Genomic DNA, 21960 nt, shown 5'->3' on the forward strand with positions numbered 1-21960 from the left:
AAGAAGATAGAACTCAAGCTGAGCACAAGCAAGCATGCATACAATCATTCCTCTCAGATTTTTGGCGATGGTTATGATATGTGACCAGCTGACTCCAGCTCCTGCCACTGTGATGTGCCCACAGTGATGCACTGCAACCTGCTATTGTGAGGTAAAATTAACCCTTTCTTACCTAAAGTATATTTTGTCAGTGGGCAATGTATTTTATTACAATAGAAGTGAAAGAAAACACCCACCATCCATCCATCCATCCATCCATCCACCCATCCATCCATCCATCCATCCATCCATCCATCCATCCCCTCCCTATCTGTTAATACAGGACATGTTCTGTGAGTTGGGGCTGTGCCAGGCACTAGGCTTTTAGAACAAATACGATGAATCGAAACTGTTCCTGCCCTCGAGGTGCTCCCAGCGCAGTCAGGAAGAAGACAGAGACAGATAAATGACAAGAGAGGGTGGTAAGTGCAATTACCAAGCTATGAACAGAGAGCTGTGAAAACACTTCAGACCAAGCCTAGAGGAGCACTCAAGAAAGGTTTGGCAGAGGAAGTGACAATTAAGCTGAGTCCTGAAGAATGAATGGCTGGCTGTGTAGAACCCGGGGATAGGAGAGAGCTCATTCCAATGTACCTCAGAGGTGTCCTGTGACAGTCTTAGTTCCACAACTAACAACTTTGAGGTTCACACTAAATCCACTTCAGACATTAAGTTTAAACCTTAGTTGTTCATTTCAGACCTTGGACTAGGAATAGAGCCTCATAGAAAATAATCACCCAAACCTCTTGAAGACACATTCAGCATGCTCATATAGAGGGCTGCTTAACTCAGGCTGCCGGAGAGTTCAACATGCTCATAGAGAAGGCTATGCTTAACTCAGACTAGCTGGACAGTCCAGCATGCTCATATAGAGGGCTATGCTTAACTCAGGCCGGTTGGACACTTCTTTGCCCTGTCAAAGAAAGTCTGAGAAAGGCTGAACCACCAGGAACATAGCCCAAAACACTGGACTACCACTTCTAAAGCTAAGGCATCAGAGTTCAGTATCCCAGCTTTAAAGTCATCAGATAAGCCGTATTGTGGTTCAGCTCCACAACCACCAGGCAAAGAATCTCCCAGAGCAGTGATTCTCAACCTGTGGGTCATGACAGGGGCTGAACGACCCCTTTTATAGGATTCACCGAAGCCATTCGAAAAACACAGATATTTACATAAGATTCATAACATTGGCAAAAGTACAGTTATGAAGAGGAAACAAAAATAATTTTATGGGTGGTGGTCACCACAACATGAGGAACCGTATTAAAAGGCTGCAGTGTTGCAAAGGTTGAGAAGCATAACTTGAGACAGGGTTGGAGTCCAAGTCATTTACTTAAGGACTACTCCAGAAAATACTGATGAAGGAAAGAAGGGAGGTGAGACAGGGAGAAGAAGGAAGAGGAGTGTGGCCAAGGGCAGGATGGGCTTGGTCCTACAGGGAAACCCTGGAGACATGCTGACTTAGTTTGGGTTTCTATTCCTGTGAAGAGGCATTATGACCATGGCAACTTTTATCAAGGCAAACACTTAATTGTGGTGGCTCACTTACAGTTTCAGAGATTCAGCCCATTATCATCATGGTGGGACATGGCGGTATGCAGGCACACATGGTGCTAGAGGAGGAGCTGAGAGTCCTACATCTTGCAGGCAACAGGAAATGGTCTGAGAGACTGGGTGGTATCTTGAGCATGGATCAGACCTCAAAGCCTGCCTCCTCAGTGACACACTTCCTCCAACAAGACCACACCTACTCCAACAAAGCCACACCTCCTAATAATACCACTCCCTTTGGGGCCATTTTCTTTCAAACCTACTCATGCTGACCCTGCCTTTACTCTGTACTAAACTTGGCAGAAGGCCAAGGAATAGGGTGCCTGTCCTCTCCTTCATGCACACCACTGGCTGAGGGCCACCCGCTACAGCTTCAGGGACCCAGCACCCAGTGCCTGGAGAGGCCCTCAGTGGGGTCTTAAGTGTCTTCAGCAAACGCCCGTTGAGAAATGAGTGCCATAGGCTGCAGAAATAGTGCTCAGGCCAGGGTCACCAGACCCCCAACAGAAAGGGAGAGTGGCAGGGAGGCAGGGACTATCGTTTGGGATGAGGGGAGTCTTCCATTTGGGGATATTCAAAAGAAATTAGGAAGGCTCAATCCTGCGCAATGATCAACAGACAACACAAACAAATAACGGACCCCTAGGGTGAACCTACAGTCCAAATAACGGACCCCTAGGGTGAACCTACAGTCCAAAGGGCTGAAGTGACCTGAAAAGCCTGGTCTGAGCGCTGTCCTCCCAGGATTCCAGCACCCCATGACCCAGGGGCATAAGGCAGGGCCATTATGAGGCAGGAGAAAGGGACTTGGACAAAATTGTGGAGCACCTCACGACCCTGACTCAAGGCAGAAAGCAGCCATGGGATAGACCTGCCCCATAGTCTCTCTGTGGGTGGCGCGGCTCCCAGCTCAGCAGGATGGACTAACTTTCTTCAGAGTGCTGCAAAGTGAAACTCCACGAAATGCCGAGTCACAGGAAACGCCAAGATTCTTCACACATAGAATAATGAGGCAATAAAACTCAACTATAAAGTTAAATAATTTACCATAAATATCTAAAGCTCTCAAATTATTCTCTACATTAACTGCCTATGTTTAAAATGATCTTTGCATTCACTATGTCACAGATGGCGAAAGCAGACAAGAGAGCCCTTGACAACTCTAACTGCAATTAGCCCTTCCCAGCTGCCATGATTTAAAGGCCTTTTCAGTTAAGCTGAATGAAACACCCGCGCTTTATAAATAAAGGCTTTACCAGGGCCGACAATGAAGTATTTGAAACATACAGGCCTGAGCCGCTGGGGAGGGGCTGGCAGCAGAGGGATGTCATCACATCCCCAAACCTGCCTCCCCACGGCCCCTCCCGCCTCACTCATTTGCGCTCTTATGCTCTCTACTACACACACACACACACACACACACACACACACACACACACAGAGCCCCCTCCTCAAGCTCAGTCCACGCCTCCCACTCTCACACAGACGCCTGAATCTCCATTCACCTTCCTGTTTCTCTATAGTCTTGTAGCTTAGCGTGTGTGTACACACACACACACACACACACACACACACACACACACACACAGAGAGAGAGAGAGAGAGAGAGAGAGAGAGAGAGAGAGAGCGCAGGAGGTGGTGCATCTCCAAGGTCCTGCCAAGTGTGCAGGACCATGAGAAATTCTCTATTGTGTAAAGGCCAAATAACGTTAACTGTCTCCGTGGGAGACCTGTGTGTGAGTGTCTGTGACCCAGTCAGGGAGTCAGGAGATCCTGGCTTCTGCTCTAACTGGCCCAGAAGGCGGAGTTCTCTGTGCTGGGAGGAGCTGCCCTTCAGCAGCACTTGAGCATCTTGGAGCCTGGCTGTACTTAGCAAAGGAGGTCAAGGTTACCCTGATTGCCGCCAAATGTCCCTCCCTGGGGCCTGGCTGGTTAATTGCTTGGAGTCTGGTGAGGCAGAAGCTGTCAGCAAAATGGCCCTGTGAATCACATGCTTGGATCTCTGGGACCCTCATGTAGATAAGGCTAGGCCCCTCCCGCTGCCAGCCAGCCACACCCCTAGCACAGGGGAGACAGGCACAAGCCCAGCCTGGCTCAGCTTCAGTCACCTGGGGATTACAGGGTCTTCTTTGTGGGATGCAGGGACCCGAGTTGCCACGGCTCAGCCAGAAAGAGCAGTCTAACTCAGTCTTCCTCACTCAGGCATATACAGGCAGAAATAACCATACCCCCTTTCACTGAGCGATTACTTCATGGGGCATCTGGGCACCATGCCCAAGGCCCTTGCAGACATCATCAGTGCCCCTGGGACCCCACTAAGAACCCGTGAGCAGATGCTGAGATCTTTATGCCTTCTGTGGATGAAGGAGAAAGGTAACTTATCAAGGTGTGTGTGTTGGAGCGGGGATAGATGCCAAGAAGGCAGCAAGCTGCCCAACTCAGCTCCGCCGCCTATTCACGATGCAGCCCCTCAGATCCTTACACCTGCCTAATGAACCATTAAGATTCTGCCCAGCCCTTCGCCCCACTTCCCTTAGAGTCCTGCCTCTGAAGGTGAGGAGACCCGGAATGCCAAAATACCCATCTATTCGCTATTACATTGTTCCCCTGGATCCTCCAGGGCGAGGCTCACCTTGCACCAACTGTACACCACTCCTGGGCTACCACCTGGGTCTTCCATCATAGGATCCCCCATTGCCAGTGGCCCTGCATTAGGGCCAGCAATGTGCCCAGATCTCAGAAGCCAGGAGGATTCCTGGAAGAAGCCAGATCCAGATTGGCTCAAGCCGGTGGGAGGACTGGCCAGAAGTTCCGGAGGAGCATCTGGACCCCCAGGGCTGCACCCCAGGCAAGCTCTCACGAATGTGCTGTTTATCATATTTGAGTTCCAGGGAGATGCCTGGGCTGGGACCCAACTCACAAAGGAAGAAAACAAAACGCCTTCCATCTCTGATGGGAACAGAGGCATTATGGGATCTGGAGATTGTGGAGGGGAGTAAGAGGCACTGCATGGAAACATCAAAAGTACTGATCCTAGGTCCTAGGCAGCTAGGCAGCAGTGGAACTAAGCCAGGGTCCTGGGATAGAAGCCAGAGCTGCAGGGCCTGGGGTGGCGGACCTGGGGTGGGGCTGCTGGTCTCAGGGAAGGAAAAGCATTTGACTGCAGACCCAAGGCCAGGCTCAGCTCATACCAAGAGCCTCTGGGAGAGAGTCACAGTTTACAGAAATCTCTAAGGAAAGGGAGCACAGGCCTGGAGAGGAGCTACTGCCTTCCACTCCCCGTTGAATGTGGGGCAAGGAGACTAACTTCCAAGCTGGGACAGTATCGATGAGAAAGATCCCAGAGAGGGATTTGGAGGGAGAAACCAAGGCTTCAGTGAGGCCAGGCCTGAGACTGGGGTGAAATGAAGGTTCTCAGTGGGGAAAGAGGGCCTCCAGTGTCTAGCTGGACAAGCTGGACCTCCTGGGGACCATGTGGAAATGCCTATGGTACCACTCAACTCTGTGAGTCAGGTGACAGGGCAAGGAGAAAATAGCCTCCTAGGAAACGGAGGAAAATGGGGCATTACTGAGGAGACGGAGGTGGCTGAGGGTGAAGACTCAGGACACAGGAAGGCCTAGGGGAGACACTCATCTCACGGGAGGCACAGGATGAGTGAGTACCTGCTGAACGTTCTTGCTTGGGGGCAAAGACCAGGCCTGTCCTAAGTACTTTGCATGAGTGTGTGTGTGTGTGTGTGTGTGTGTGTGTGTGTGTGTGTGTGTGTGTGTATTTGTGTGTATGTACACACACACTCATGCAAAGGTGTGTGCATGTGCTCGTGTGTGTGGGATAGGTAAACCAACAGTGCTATGGGATGGGCAGACCATTTCTATTCCATTTTACAGATGAGAAGGATGAGGCACAACAGTCTAAAACACCTTCTAAGGCCAAAGCTAGAGACTAAGTACCCTCCTAAGTACACAGCTAGAGACTAAGTACCCTCCTAAGGACATAGCTACAGACTAAGTACCCTCCTAAGGACACAGCTACAGACTAAGTACCCTCCTAAGGACATTGCTAGTACTCAGTGTTAGACTCGGGATTTTCACCTCTTGTGACACCAGGAACAGCTAGAGATGAAGTCCAAAGTGATCCTGGGACATCAGGGTGGGAAAAGAGACGTTCTAGAACCATCTTCGCAGATAGGGACATGAAGCCCTGGGTTTGGTGAGGCACTAGGGGAGAGGAGCACTCAGAGGCCAAACAACCAGGCAAGGTGATCAAGCATGGTAAATCCAGGTGTCACCTGCCTAGGGGACTCAGGGATTTGCTGTGAACTGCAAGCTGCCAGGTCAGAAGCCAGTTTGGGAGTTCATAGGCGGCGTGTCCTTGAACTAGCCTTTTAAATTATTGAGCCTCTGCACCCCTCTCTCACAAAGTGGGGCCCTGGAGAGCATGAGATAAAAGAGGAATTCAAGGCCTGCTGTTCAGGGGAGCTCTGGGTGTCCTTGGTGTACGAGGATGCATCTGGGCAGGCATGAGGATGGCAAGGCTGAGACATCAAGGAGCGTGGTGGGCACTATGATGACCTGCAAGTCACCCTCAATGCCGTGGGCTAGCCTTTACCCAGGGCACCACGATGACCTGCAGACCACCCTCAATGCCGTGGGCTAGCCTTTACCCAGAGCATCACGATGACCTGCAAGTCACCCTCAATGCCGTGGGCAAGCCTTTACCCAGGGTACCATGATGGCCTGAAGATCACCCTCAATGCTGTGGGCTAGCCTTTACCCAGAGCATCACGATGACCTGCAAGTCACCCTCAATGCTGTGGGCTAGCCTTTACCCAGGGTACCACGATGGCCTGTAAGTCATCCTAAATGCCATGGGCTAGCCTTTACCCAGGGCACCATGATGACCTGCAAGTCATCCTTGATGCTGTGGGCTAGCCTTTACCCAGGGCACCATGATGACCTGCAAGTCACCCTAAATGCCATGGGCTAGCCTTTACCCAGGGCACCATGATAACCCGCAAGTCACCCTCAGTGCTGTGGGCTAGCCTTTACCCAGGGCACCTAGAACCTGTAAGTCATCCTTGATGCTGTGGGCTAGCCTTTACTCAGGGTACCACGATGACCTGCAAGCCACCCTAAATGCCTTAGGCTAGCCTTTACCCAGGGCACCACAATGACCTGCAGGTCACCCTATAATGCTGTGGTCTAGCCTTTACCCAACACTATCTTGGGATTCCTCAAAGTCACATGCCTTCCAGAGACAACTGCTCAACCCTGTATGAACTTTAGCCCAGCCCACCTATCCCAGTACAATTAAGATCCCTGGCCTCCCTGTTCCTCTGTTTCATTTTCAGGGAAACAGCATCTGTTTCACAGGGTTGGTATGATATCACACTCAGAACAGTGTCTTAAACACAGATTTCCATAAAGGTCAAGCTATCACCTTCAGAGCTCTCCTTTCGTCGGGGGGGGGGGGTACCATTACACACACAAACACATACTTGTTTTAGATCATTTAGTTTTAACAATGCTAGAATTGTTGGAGAATAATTCCTATTAGTTTCCATACCACACTGAACATCATTCTAGACTTTCTGTCAAAAACTAAACACACATACACACAGAGCAGAGAGAGAGAGAGAGAGAGAGAGAAAGAGAATTTTCCAATACACATCTGATTCCTGCTGGAATAGGAGCCATTTTCCACCTGTAAACGTCACTTCGCATGATATGGTCAGCCTGGACGAGGTCCTCCACAAACAGAACATGGATGGACACTCGCCATCAGTGACCTATGTTAAGCTGAGGGGACCAGAGAGCAAAGAGTGGAAACCTGAAGCCCCACAGGTCCCTGGGCATGGGACAGGGTGATTTCCTGCAGACTCCGGAGCCGTCGAGATGCTCGGACATGTCACCCAGGGAAATTGCAATTTCTCACCATTTTGCCTCACACGTGAATTTAATAAGCACGTTGCAAACAAAACCACTAATTATCGCCACTGTTTACAGGTCAGTTCCAGCCACAGCTCCGGCCAAGAACAGTCCTCGTGTGCCATTTCTTTGCCTCTCATTAGCTTCCCCATCCGCTCAAGCTTCATCGTACCTACTGAGGCTGGCCGTCATCCATCATTCAAGACCCATGGAAAAAGCTAGTAGCCCCACCAAGTCCAAGGGGAATATGAAGTGTGGTGCCGTTGGCAAAGAGATCGAGGAGATCATCCTACGAGGGACAGAGAGGCCATGGCACACCAGGTCCAAAGGGCTGGCGCAAGGAAACAGGAGCCATGTGTGAGCACAGGTGCAGTGGCAGAGAAGTAAGTAGGCCTTGGGCAGGACGCGGTGCAGACAGCCGTGTCTGGAGGAACTGCAGGGACAGTCTGGATGCTCAGCCTCTGCGCTACCCAAGCCCCAAGGCCTACACTGGCGCGGGGTGCTATGCCCACATATCCAACTACAAACCCTGAACTGGAGATGACAAAAGGAAGTCTGTCTCCGGCAACCAAAACTAACTGAGCCCTCTGACTCATTTACACACAGACAGAACTGGCAGCTCTGTCTTGGGAGACAGAGTTTGGCCAGTTACTGTTCCATCTCATTTACCTTTTTCTTTAAGAATCTCAAGTATGCCAGGATGGCCTTGAACTCCCTACGTAGTCATCCAGTAGAGGATAACGTCTAATTCTCCTGTCTCCAGGTCTCAAATGCTGAGATCACAGGCACATGCTACCGCGTCCAGGGTTATGTGATGCCAGGGAGGGACACCAGGACTTTGTGCATGTCAGGAGAGCGCCCTACCATCCAAACCACATCGCCCACCTTTATCATCATCCTTCTGGATACTTGGAATTTCTCCGTCTTGTGCACAGTAGAGCCCAGTGACAGGTTTTCCAAACATCTCTCTGAATCCAGGAACGCTGCACCTAAAGTTTAACAGTCCCCTTTACCCCCAAAAGAAGGTTTAGCCTTGCAGTACAGGCTGTGAACCTGACATAGCACAAGGTATAAGATGGATCTTCAACAAAGCTGTGTTTCTGCTGATGGGGTTAGGTATCCCCAAACCTTGGCCTTGCTAATCTGTGATTGTTGAAGATTCTTTCCCCCTATCCTCAAGCTTCCAGAAAACCCCATCCTGTTCTGGGGTCACAGGTCACTCAACAACCTCAGGCAAATGAGCTGGTACCCAGGTTCGGGGCTTCTGCATTCTTGCTCACCTGGATTTGCTTCTCTTCCTGAGGGCCAGCTCAGCCCATCCTTTCCTCATGGGTCAGTCAGTGCGGGAGAGAATGGAGTACCTCAGTGGCACCTGTCACCATCAACATGAAGCCCCTTGCCCGTTTTCAACTGGGAAACCTTTTACCGTCTCTGGTTCCCATTTTGCTGTGTTCTCTTTCCAACCCTTAGCTCATCCGTGGCTTTGCCCTGTACATTTAGTCCACGGAGCTTCTAAAGGAAAGGGACCCCACAGGGCCTGAGCAGAAGCTGAACACTTGACCCTGTGCACACCCGTCACACAGATGAGTTCAATGTGACCTGTCTAGAAAGGAAAGACCAGTAACAATAGTGAAGGAAGGGACCCCACTATGATGGGAGCCAGTGTGGGGATTACCGTGCTGTCCACCACTGACTACAGCGTTACACTGGGCATGTCATCCAGAAAGCCAAAACGTCCAATTCCTCCTCCATGTGGGTTACATGAAAACTGGCTAGTTGTGATCCATCCAACACTCAGCACCACATACAGTAGGTGCTCAACACACAAGAGCTCATGGCGACTGTGCCAAGACGTTCTCCAGCAACAGACTCGAGGTTCTCCTGGGGAATGGCATGCCAGGAATCACGCCATTAGGCACGTATCCTCTTGATCAACCCTCCTTCTTTTCCATCCTTGAAATGCACCTTTTACCAACCCAGCCTCCCTAGAGCTTCCTAGAGAAGAAATAGGTTCCTCAGGGCTCAGTTTAAACCTGATCATCTTAGATCAATTTACAAGTTGACCCTAGGTACCCACAGGGCTTTTGTGATGATCTGAATGGGAAATACCCTCACGGGCTCAAGTTCTGAGCAATTGGTCTCTGATGGTGACGTTATTCTGAGAGGTTTTGGAAACTTTGAGAGGTGAGGCCTGGCTAAGGGGAGTAAGTCACTGAGATGGAGGTCCTTGAGAATGCTTTAACCCACCCACTTCCTGTCACACTCTCTGCTTCTGGTCTGTCTCTGCCACACACACCCACTGCCGCGATATTCCAAGGGAGGCTGCCAGATCAGAATCCCAGATTTCCAGGCCATGACTTTCAGGAGGTTGTGGAACAGTGACTCGGCTCCAGTCTATCCTGGGCAAAGAAGAGGTGAGAACAATAGGAAGACCAAGACTGTAGGCATAAAAGTTGGTTTGTGGGTGGGTGTGTGCCCCCTCCTGCCCTGCCCATTAGCTCCCAGCCCAGTACTTCTCCCAGGGCTCTGAGGAACCTCTACTGGGGCCTCTGGGGCCCCAACGATTACAATTTTCTCAGTTTATAGAGGAGGTAGCAAGAATCCACTCCTAAGGGGTTTCTTCCCCCAGACCACAGGGAATCCAATGGTGGGAACATGGTTAATCTCCATTGCCACTTGCTTGTGATGCTCAGGCTGCAGCTCTGACTGGATTTGTCTGTGAGGACATGTCCAGAAGAGATTAATTGGATGTAGGGGTCACTATCCCATGAGTTGGGGGTCCAGACAGAATCAAAGGACTAGAAAGCCAAGCAAGTTCCAACCTTTGCCCCTTTTCTCTGCCTACAGTATGCTGAGAAATGAAGGAAAACCTTTGCTACACGCTCCCCTGCAGGGATGTTCCACCCACATATAGGAAGTCTTGTGAGAATGGGCAGAATCTTCTGGGAAAAACAGGCTTCCTTTAAGTTGTCTCTGCCAGGTATGATCCTGATGGAAAAGTAAGGGATGGTACCGCTTTGGGACAGTGGTACCCCACCTGTCAGGGGGCATCTGGTAAACATCTGGAAACATTTTTGGTTGCCACCACTGGCAGGGAGGAGGCCACTAGCATTCTATAGAAGAGGCCAGGTGTGTTCAGGACAGCAACTCTAGCAAGGAATCACCTGGCCCCACATGGCACTGTCCCTGAGACTGGGCCATCTTCTGACTGCCTCAGATGGATCCAAGAAAGGGAACTAGGAACCCACAGGTCCCAGGAGCTCAGCCTCTAGGGGGCTACCCAGGGGTACGAGCTGGATGTCTCCACCCCTCCAGGTCAAAACCAAAAGTAGGGAAGCGTTGCCAGCATGTCCTGGAAAGAGACCGCAGTGGGGAAAGGGATGGGCACTTTTGGCGAAAGGCTGGCAAGGAGCAAGCTTTATGGCTTGTTCTGTTCAGAGTTTTAATTAAGCGTCTCAAATAAGGATTTAATTGGGCTGTAACAAGCCAGGCTATTGTATGCAAGAGAAACACCTGGGGATTATTAGAAAACATTTTTAAGGCAGTAAAGCTGCAGCGAACACACACAGATGTTAGGGCAGGAGATGGCACTGCAGAGCTCCATGCCCACCCTCCCCGCCACCCAGGACCCTGGTAAAGGGGCAGTGTGGTCTGGAAGGATGAACCCCAGGCTTCAGACGACAGCTGTGGAGGGCTGTGGAGCCCCAGGCAGGGGGCTCAGGTGAAGACCACCGCCAGACTGTCTTTGAGTCTAAAATAAATGTGCAACCAGGCTCAGCCTAGGGGGGACTGGGGTGATCCAACCTGAACAAGGGGTGTCGTGATGACCAGGCCTGGTCAAATCCCCAGATGAACCAGGAATGATCGGGCTTAACCACAGCAGTGCCAAGAGTATCCAGGCCTGAGTCTCAGAATGGGCCTGGAGGAGGCAGGGATGACCAACCCATTTTAATGGCTACCTCTCCCTCCATCTGAATTTAAGCTCTGCCAGTCCAGGGACAGGGGTTTATTTTGCTTCCTGCTATGAAGTTCAAAGCCGAAGACAACGTGGGGCATGTGGTGGGTCTAGCTGAATAAATTAAGAAATGAATGAATGAACGCGAAGGAGAAGTGGACTCCAGGTCCATCTTACGTAGGCCAAGCTGGCCTGGCTGCTGTGTCCCATTGGCCAGACATTCTGAAATTCCCCCTAATAAGAACGATTCTCCATTAGAACCAATAAGGCCCCTTCTCTGTCCCTGTCCTGTCCTGGGCTCCTTACCACCCTGCCAGATTCCTGACTACGGTACCTTGAACTTAACCCTGGCTTCCTGATAACAGGAGCCTCCCCAAGAACCAATCTTGGATGAGTTTGGTCTACGCAGAGCCAAGGCCCCAGCAGGAAAAATCACCAGTGTGTGTCCACAGACGTGAGGAATCCTTAAGGAGAGACGTGCTTGCTTGGAGTGCAGCCTCCTCTGTCTCCATGGCTGCCTCTTGTCAGGTTCCACTCAGGGAGCCTATGCCCGCCCCTTCACCTGTCTTAGTTGGTGTTCTGTTGCTGTGAAGAGACACCATGACCAAGGCAACTCACAAAAGAAAGCATCTAATTGGGGTCTTGCTTACAGTTCAGAGGCTGAGTACATTATCATCATGGCAGGGACCAAGGAGGTAGGCGTGCATGGTGCTGGAAAAGCAGCTGAGAGCTACATCCTGATCCACAAAGAGAGAGGGGGGGGGGGGAGAAGAGGAGCGGGGTAGGGGGGAGAGGGAGAGGGAAGAGGGGAGAGAGAGAGATTGGGCCTAGTGTGGGCTTCTGAAACCTCAACGCCCACCCCCGTGACACACTTCCTCCAACAAGTTCACACCTACTCCAATAAGGCCACACCTCCCCGCCTAATCCTTCTCACACAGGGCCACTCCTTGGTGACTAAGCATTCAACTATATGAACCTATGGGACCATTCTTGTTCAAACCACATCACCTAACACTTACAATGGTTTTGCGATATGAGATATGACATTTTACAAAAAAATGAGCTTGAAGCTCAGAGAAGCCCCCTCTCCTTGGTCTCCCAGAAGCCCTAGAATTGGAGGGAGCCCTTCCCCCAGCGTGTGAACAGCAGCTAGCATTTCAGTTCAAGACAATGGGAGGAGCAGGGTAGGTGAAGGTCTAGCCTAGGCTCCAGCGACACTCTCAACATCTATCTGGCAGGATCTGCAGTCCCCTCTAGCCTTATCTTATACTGCTGAGCTTTTGAAAAGAGAGAAGAGAGAGAGAGAGAGAGAGAGAGAGAGAGAGAGAGAGAGAGAGAGAGAGAGAGACTGGGAGCTGGGGACAGAAGGCAAAAATGAGAAGTTCTGAGAAACTAACGGGAATGGAATGATGCGGACAGGGAACAGTAGAAGGCTCAGTGGTTCAAGATTGGAGGCTCAAGTACATAAAGTGGAAGGCAGGGTGAGTCTGTAGCCCGACAATGGGGGGTGGGGTCTGTGAGGTGGAGTGGGGCGGGGGCAAGCACCAGGAATGGAAGAGGCACTTGAAGGGTGGATGGTACATCAGACACACTGTCCCAGCTGGGACAGACCTTGTGTTCTCAGTGAGAGGAAAGCCATACCGCAGGAGACAGGTACGGTGGCCCCGTGAGCCTCAAGACAGCCAGAGAATACAGGATTCAGTGCCTGGCTTTCCAGGATGCTCCGTGGGCAGCTCCTGGGAAAGCACCCCCATTCTGTCTCCCTCTTCCCACCCACAGGGTCCCCAACACTGTTTTCCAGCTAGCATCATTTAATCCACCAGCCCACCCTATGCTGGCCCGTTTCAACCCCCCACTGCCAAGACAGACAAGAAAATTTTTCATTAGCTCTATTGCATACATTAGGGAATAATTTTGGTCCCAATACCTGGCTTTTATTGAGCACTTACTGTATGCCAGGTCCTGCCGTAAAGGTTTCTCATACTTAATCTAATTAACTGATGTTTCCCAATCACCCTAGAAGGTGAACGCTATTAACCCAATTTGCCTAGCGGAGAAAATGAAGTTCAGAGAAACAAAATGACATATCTGAGCTCACACAGCCCTGGGCCTGACACCACGCTGAGCACTTGATGTGAGCTTCACCGTGGATGCCTGCGACATTTTTTTATCATTAGGCAATAACTCCAGTTTACAGAAAAAGAAATTGCAGTCCAGAGACACATGACTGTTCAAAGACAAGCCAGAGGCAGAGCCAAAACCCCTCCTTCAGCCGTCCAGATCCAAATTCTGTCTCCTCCTAATGCTCACTGGTCAAGCCGAGCCTGTCGGGTCCCGTGGGTGTGCATCTGCTCCGCCTCGACCAAAGGTCAGAGAGTTCAGGCCTATTCTTTCTCCTTCAAGGTTATAACGGGAGGTTTGACCCAGGGAGTAGCTCCCTACAGGATGCTTGGCCTAAGGTGTGGTTGCTGCATGTCCTGCCTAAATAACAGAATACTAAGCTCAGGATACAGTTACTGATGTTTCAGGTACTGAAGAGGAAATTTTTCTGGCTGTCCTCTGTGTCACGTTAAAGTAGTCCTTTGCCTTCTTCCCCCCGCTTTTGGTTTGGAGTGTATAATTATATGGAAAATAAATGTGGGTGTATACAGTATCCACTCGGTTGTCCTCCCAACTCTATTCTGTGTCTCTGTCTATTTCTTCTGTGTCTCTGTTTTGTCTGTTTAACGTTTCTAATCCTCGCATCCCTACCCTGGAACACATGAAGCCATCGAGGTTGGCCCCCACTGGAGCCCATCAGGGGTGATATTCAAGGGCCTGAGGACACACTGGGGAGAAGGTGAGCCTTGAAAATTGCGGCCAAATCTAAATGCCTTTCATGGTGTGAAAAGCCTGTGAGGGTTTCCATGCTCTTAAAAGTGCGTTTGAGGGACAGTGACTGCATTGCACAGGCCCCCAGCTCATCCAACGCCTGTCTGGGAGACAGCAGAACTGAAGCAGGTAGGGGTGATGTGTAGAGGTGGCCCGGCAGCTCCCACGCCAATTCCTGCCAGTAACTTCTCCATGGTGCTTCTGAGACTGCCGGTCAGCAATCTGTAAGCAATAATCCAAAGAATTAAATGCCATCAGATTCGATCAGTGTGAGAAATCTGTTATGTGTATATGTGTGCACATTTGTGCTTTGGGGTAACTATGCCTGTGTATGCATGTATGTATTCATAATGTATGCCCATATATGTGTATGCTTATGTTGTGCAAGTGTGTGCATGTTTGTACATGTGTTATGCATAGATTATTTATATATATGTCATATGCATGTATGTATGTGTATTGTACATCTGTATGTGTGTGCATGTATGTATGGATATGTGTTCGTGCACGCGTGGCTATGTGTCTATGTATGTATGTGAATTGTGTCTGTGTATATGTATACGGTATATGTGTGTCTGTGTATACATACATGCGAATTGCATTTGTGTGCCTGTTTGTAGTACATGTGTTTATGTGTATATGCGTCTATGTATGTGTTTGCGTCTACATGTCTATGTGTGAGTGCATTTACTTCTGAGTATGTGTACAAACCTATGTACATGCTTGTATCTCACTGCCCCCCAAGGCTTTGAAAGATAAGCTTCTGGGTCAATTGTTCTGTTTTATTGTCACAACCCAAGAGCGGCTGCAATAGACGAGTGGCCCTTCATCTGCCTTTTGTCAGAAAAAGTTGGCCGGGATCAATTATCCTAAAGCAAAAATCAATTGCATTTGGCAATTGTCCTAGCAAATTTAATGAGCTTATATTCAAAGCTCCCTTCAGCTTACAACTTGATTCAGTTACTCCCCAGGCATGCCACACAGATCTGCAGGTGGGAAGTCACACAGCTCCAGCCCAAGCCATCTTGGAGTTTCTCCCTGCTCCTCCTGAGGGCCCAGAACCTTCCATGAAAAAATCATCCAGGCTAGAATCACCACAGAGCACAGCTCCGCCCACTCTCGGTGGGGCAAAGAGGCATGGAACTGGTTTTCCAGGGGAAGGAAAGCCAATTCCCCTTTTGTTGGTCAGAGGACAATGTCCTTACTGGATTTCTTGATTTCCTCAAAGGAGATCCATCCTCACTGCGCTTCCCTAATGTAGAGGCTGAGAGGATGGGATCCTGTGGTTCACTTGGGAGGTGACTTCAGGATGCATGGGTGAGGGAAGAGGAAGGCAGGAGAGGAGGCTCCTGAGGTTGCCAGTCAGCCTGGCCAGTTTCAGGCCCAATAAAAGACCCTGTCTCAAAATAAGATGGAAGGCTTTCTTGAGGTTGTCCTCTGATACAGACAGACAGACAGACAGACAGACAGACAGACACACACACACACACACACACACACACACACACACACACGTATGCATGCATTGACACTTTCTGAGCAATTCCTTACAGACCTGTCCTTCCTCTTAGGCTCTTCCTAACTTCCACTTGGAGTCCTCAAACAAGCCACCTGGGTACCTAGGAACTACCATAGCTGTCACTCATCTCTCTGACACCCTTCCTGACTCCCAGGCTCCCCAGAACCTGCTCTTCTGCCCCATACTGCCCCTGCAGAGGAGGAGGGAGGGGCTGAATGGCACCTTGCACTTGTCAGAACCCCAAAGCCAATGTGAGGAACGGCAAGAAATGAGGAAAACGTGTGGCCTATTCTTTCTCTTTGTTCCCATCTGCTGCTACTGGAAGCTTCAGGACATTTTGGCCATATGAAAACTACACATCAGAGTAGAGGGGATCCAGCCGCTCTAGACTAATCCTCGCCCTCAGTGCTCTCTCTGACAAGCCACGGGACTTTCTCCAGCCTGTTTCCTTATCTATAAAGCAGAGTTGATGATACTATGTGATCTGGCGATCATAGGGGTGCACAGAGGGAAAGCACACAAAAGGCTTGGGGAAGGATAAGGGATGCACAGACAGTGTCATTCCCACAACGGTTCCTTCTGAGAGCCAAGTGAGCCTAGAGGGTGTGGATGACTGGAGCAGGGGCCCCACCACGAGGCTCCCGATCCCTCCCTCCCACCCCTCAAACCGGCAGGTGCCAAGTCTGAAATAAGAGGTCTCCAGAGCCATGGAGGGGTCCTTGGTCATTGCCCTGTCTGTCTGTCTGTCTCTCCCCCCGCCCCGTGTGTGTGTGTGTGTGTGTGTGTGTGTGTGTGTGTGTGTGTGTGCGCGCGCGCGCATGCATGCACACACATACATCTTCTGATGCCTTCCAGTGGAGGAGATGGTATGCAAGACTCAGGCATGGTGACAACAATGGGAATAGTCACTATCTACATGGCTGAAGATCATATTTATATTTATTAACACCCCCCCTCCACCCTCAGTCCCAGTCCCAGTTTGCAGGTTCGGCACAGCTGAAGCAGGAGAACCCTGAACAGTTGAGGCCTAACCTTAACCCCGGATGTGGTACACAGTTCCTACCCTGTTTCCAGGCCCGGGGGCTCACCTCAGACCCCTTCTTAGCAGCTTCTATCCCTTCCAAACACAGCTTCTATGATGACAGAAGCCACATTCTCCTGCTGCCTCGAACCTGATTCTCTCCCACTTCCACGATTCCTGCTCTGAGCTCAACAACCTTCAGGCTCCATACTGTGCTTTTCTGGGATCCTACTGATTCCAGCTGCCCACCTTCCTGAACCCCTCAATCTGTCCTGAGCAGACCATGAGCTGTTCCCTACCTGGGGTGATATCTCCTCCCCTCTAATCCACCGGGGCTAGTTCTGCCCTGTCTTCCATAAGCCGCAGAGGAACTGAAGGGGTTGAAGCTGAGAGATGTTTTCTTTCCACAGACCTCAAGGAGTATCAGTCATGCATAGAAGCAGTTGTGATGTGGGATTCCCCTCTGTATGCTGTGAATATATTTTATTACCATTGGTTAATAAAGAAGTTGCTTTGGCCTATGGAAGGGCAGAATATGCCAGGTGGGAAATAAGAACAGAGATACACAGAGAGAGTAGCAGGAGTCAAAGAGACGCCACGTAGCTGCCAAAGGAGAAAGATGCTAGAAACTTACTAGTAGGCCACAGCCTTGTGGTGATACATAGATTAACAGAAATGGGTTAATTTAAGATGTAAGAGTTAGTTAATAAGAAGCCTGAGCTAATAGGCTAAACAGTATTGTTATTAATATAGTTTCTATGTGATTATTCAGTCTCTGTTTACAGAGCTGTGCTACGGAAATGCCCAGCAAGGAGGGTATTGGGTGGGGCCACTGCAGAGGACCAAGTATGGTGTCAAGGTACACAGGGATGGATGCTGCATCTTACTTCACTTTTGAGACTTTAGCTTGGCAGGCATTAACGGATCCCTAGTGTTCTGTTTACCCTCCAAGACAGCCTGTGGTCAATGACACAGACAAAACCTATGTCCCCGTGGAGGCTTACTCTCGGAGGGGCTTTGGGCTGCTCCTGAAGATGGAAAAGTAGGTTGGGTTAGATCATGGAAAGCCTAAACTGCCAGGCTAAGGTTGGGCTTTACTTATGGGTAACAGGGAGCCCTTGAGGGTTTTGGAATGAGGGTAGGATGACATACAGAACCATGTCAACAAATAATAAGCTACCTCTCCCAGGACTTGACAATCAACCCAAATTTAGGATCCCCTAAAGATGCCATCACCCTCAGACAGCAGGAAGTAACTTTAAGAACATGATGTCCACATTCCCAAGAAGTGGGATCATTCACTGTTATGGGTATTTGTCATTGTTTAGGGGAACTGGTTACAAGTTGCTATTGGTAATGGTCAGGAAAAAAAAGCTAAATAAAGGAGATTAGATTCAGAATTCTTGTTTTTTAAAAAAAGAGGGGAATACAGATATGATATGATAGAAGGGTAGATTATTAAATCTACTCTGAAAAGAAAAAAGGGAGGATATAAATATGATAATATAAAAAGATAGATTATTGAATCTACTTTTAAAAATAAACTACTAGTTTTAAATATTTTACATTAGATCGGACCTTTGCATATTATATACAAATTTTGTATATTGATACAAATTTGAGATTAATTTTTTTGGAACACATACATTTATACTCTTGTTCAAGGTATTATACCTATACAGTTCATTTAACAATGTAATGCAAATTTCTAGTTCTTAAATGCTATTATTACCAACTATTTAGGATAATAAGGAAATATAGGTTAGTAATTGGTCACCTATTACAATAAAACTTGCAGTCATGTTAAGTATGTTTTCAAGGTCAAACAGAGAAATATTTTAGATATTTCAAACACTTTAGAGATCTACAGAATATGGAATTTAAGATGTTCTAATAATCTAGGTTCTTCTTTTTTGTGACAATGAGACATGTCTGCTCCTGGCAGACCAATCTCCTACAGAAAAGATGGGCATTGAAGAAACTCCACATGGAGTTTACTTTCTTGTGGCAAAGGTAAGTCATGGGGCAAGAAAGTGTTCCTGCCTTGATTGCTGACAGTATGCTGTCCTAATTGGACAAGCAGGACACAGAAGAGAGTGACTACAAAACCTTGTCAGGACAAGACAGGACAGTCCTTCAAACATCCTGCTCCATAGAAAAGTCTGTCGAATATTCTAGACTGTAGGCTGAAGACTGATGCCCCAATGTTTCAGAGGAACCTTGGGTGACTACTAGTCAGTTGTTTCTGTCATTTTTCACATTTTTTTGGAAGTCGCTTGTTCGTACTTTCTGTTTACTCAGTTAATATTATTTCCTTCTCGGGTCTCTGAGGAAATTGAAGAGTAGATAGTTATAGTTTTCCTTGTTTACCAGACTCATAGAAATAAATTCACTAAAGAAATGTAACGTATATAAGGCTGAAAGACTTAAAAAGATAATTTTGAATTGGTAAATGCAAGTTAGAATAGAAAGTGAATTAAGTACAACACTTTGGACTCACCAAGATAGGATAGCTATAGAGTATTTTCTCTGAATTTATCAAATGCAAATGGAATAGACATTGTTGATGTATTTATTGCCTGTATATATTGTATACAGTTATAGTACTTCCTGTATATAGCTTTTCTTATATTAGTTATAGCCTTCTTTTTTAATTTTAGACAAAAAGGGGAAATGTAGTGATAATTTGCTTCTGTTGTAACAAATAAAGCTTGACTGAAGATCAGAGAGCAGAGGTAAGTCACTAGAAGCCAGGGAGTGGTGGCACACACTTTTAATTCCAGGACTTGGGAGACAGAGGCAGAGGGATTTCTGTTAGTTCAAGGCCACTGTGGACTACACAAGATTGAATCTATCTAAAAGAGAAACAGAACTCACAAAAAGGTGACCCCAGCACTTTGGATCCCACGCCTTTAATCCCAGCACTAGGGAGATGGAGACAGGAGTGATATGCCTGGGCGGAGAAAGGAATATAAGGCGGGAGGAGACAGGAGTTCATTGCAGACTGAGGTTTGGTGGAGACAGTTGCAGTCTGAGGATGCAATCTGAGGAGTCTGAGGACAGGATCATCCCTTCGGTCTGAGCATTGGTAGAGGTAAGAACTCTCTAGTGGCTGCCGCTCTGCTTCTCTGATCCTTCAGCTTTCGCCCTCTAATATCAGACTCCAGGTTTTATTTATTAAGACCAATTAGAATTTGTGCTACAATGTTGGGTTTGCTGGCAAGGAAAAAGAGTGCTGGACTGAAGGAGCAAATGGGGTGAACTTAAGCCTGTGGGGGTGGCCTCAGGACACAGAATGCCCAAGGCTGGAAGCCGCCCTCTCTGGTGGAAGGCTCTGTGTTGTCAGAGCCTATGACTCTCCTTTCTCTCCTGCCCACCTGAGTCCCGGACCTTGAAGGGACCCTCTAGTGCTCACCGGGGTAAGGGCTTTGCCTCAGCCCCCTAGGCTCAGTTCTTTTAGCAGGATCAGTGACCTTAATAATGCTTGGAGGGACAGAGGGGCTCCAAGGTCTGATGAGACCTAAATATAGCACTAGGCCACATACGATTGAAGCCACTCAGGAGCAGAGGCTGGTGGATCCCACAGGGACTGACGCCTCCAACATCACAGCAGCCAGGCAAAAAATGGCCATGGATCTTTTTCTACATGTGGAAACATGAAATACTTTTCTGTGAAGCCTCACTGTGAGAGGAGGAGGAAGCTAGGACAGGGAAGGAGGGGTGTTTCAGAGCAAAGTCCTTCATGTCAAAGGTCTGAGGGACTCCAGGTGCTGCTACCCCTGGGCAAGGGGAGTCACCAGGCAGACAAGTGTTGTGGTTATGTGGATGCTGGACCCTTCCCTGAGTTGCTGGAGGATGGGATGGGGGAGGCTGGTTGCCCTGCCTTCAGTGAACCATGGATGTGGGCAAGCCACAGCCTACTCTGGGCGTCTTAGCTGGGGTCCATTGGTGTGCCCTCTCATAGATGGAAAACTGAGGCCTGGGCGAAACATTATCCAACACTTTTACCACCAAGATGGTAGCTAAGGCGCTGTCCGTGGTTCTGATCTACAAACACTGCAGTCTCCTGCAGATCTATCTGTCTCTTCAAGGAGTTGTGTGAGGCTCCAAGACAGTGAAGGAGACTGACAAAGGGGACGAGCCCACATCCCTGTCTCCAAGGCTTTCAGGGAGGCAAAGAAGATACAAGCAGGGGGTACCAGTGTTTAGAGTGTCAAGTCAATCCCAAGTGGGGTAATATAAAATCGTACCCAATTTGCATATGAGGCAAATGAGGCACAGAGCAACAGGTAGCTGACTCAAGGTAGACGGTAGGCCACAGATGGGAGCCAGGTGTAGGTCTTGGCCCCAGGCTCTGCTGCTAACTGTTGTGGGATTTTGAACAGTTTAGCTAATGACCTTTGGGGTAGCAAGTCCTAGGGCGTGGTCTTGTCTGTTTACCTGGCCGCTTAAAAGCTGATGGGCTTTCTCATTTGGGTAGTTGGACCCCAGCCCACCCAGGCAGAAACCAGGACATAGCAGCTGGACTGCAGTGGTGTCTAATCTGTATCATGAGTGTTTATTCCCATTTTATATGTAAATAAATTCTTGAGACCCTTGAACAGACTCACGTGGTTCCACGTAACAAGTAGTGTCCAACGTGGAGCGGAAACCTCCAGCTACAGCTAGTCTCTGAGTTCTGTGCTGGGGGAAAGAGGGGAGGCTTGAATGACCTCTAGGAACGAAGGCCTGACCTTGACCACAGAAGGACCAGACACACAATACCTGGAGACTTGAGTGCACTTGACAGTCACAGGGCCTGGGGCGGAATTTTGTTAGAAAATTCTAGAAGATAACGCAGGGACCGCACCCACACAACACCCCTACTGTGCACCAGGCTCTGGGTGAAACACCCCTTCGCTTCTTTCTTCCTTTATTGTGTGTGATGTTTGCCTGCGTGTGTGCAGGCGTACTCACCTATGTGTAGACACGTGGAAGTCAGGTCAGCTTCAGGCATGTCTTCTATGGCTCCCCTCCACACACTTTTGAGACAGGGTCTCTTACTAGAGTCAGAGCTTGCTATTTTGGTTATACTGG

General features: G+C 49.0%; 1 protein-coding gene across 1 annotated transcript in view; it reads right to left on the reverse strand.

Moving 5' to 3' along the window:
* The window catches only part of Grik3 (glutamate ionotropic receptor kainate type subunit 3), a 225058-nt gene that overhangs the window by 176824 nt on the left and 26274 nt on the right, over positions 1-21960 (reverse strand). The gene's annotated exons all lie outside the window — the stretch shown is intronic.

Source organism: Myodes glareolus, chromosome 3 (genome assembly GCF_982192425.1).
Source record: "Myodes glareolus chromosome 3, mMyoGla1.1, whole genome shotgun sequence".
In the NCBI taxonomy this organism is placed as follows: domain Eukaryota; kingdom Metazoa; phylum Chordata; class Mammalia; order Rodentia; family Cricetidae; genus Myodes; species Myodes glareolus.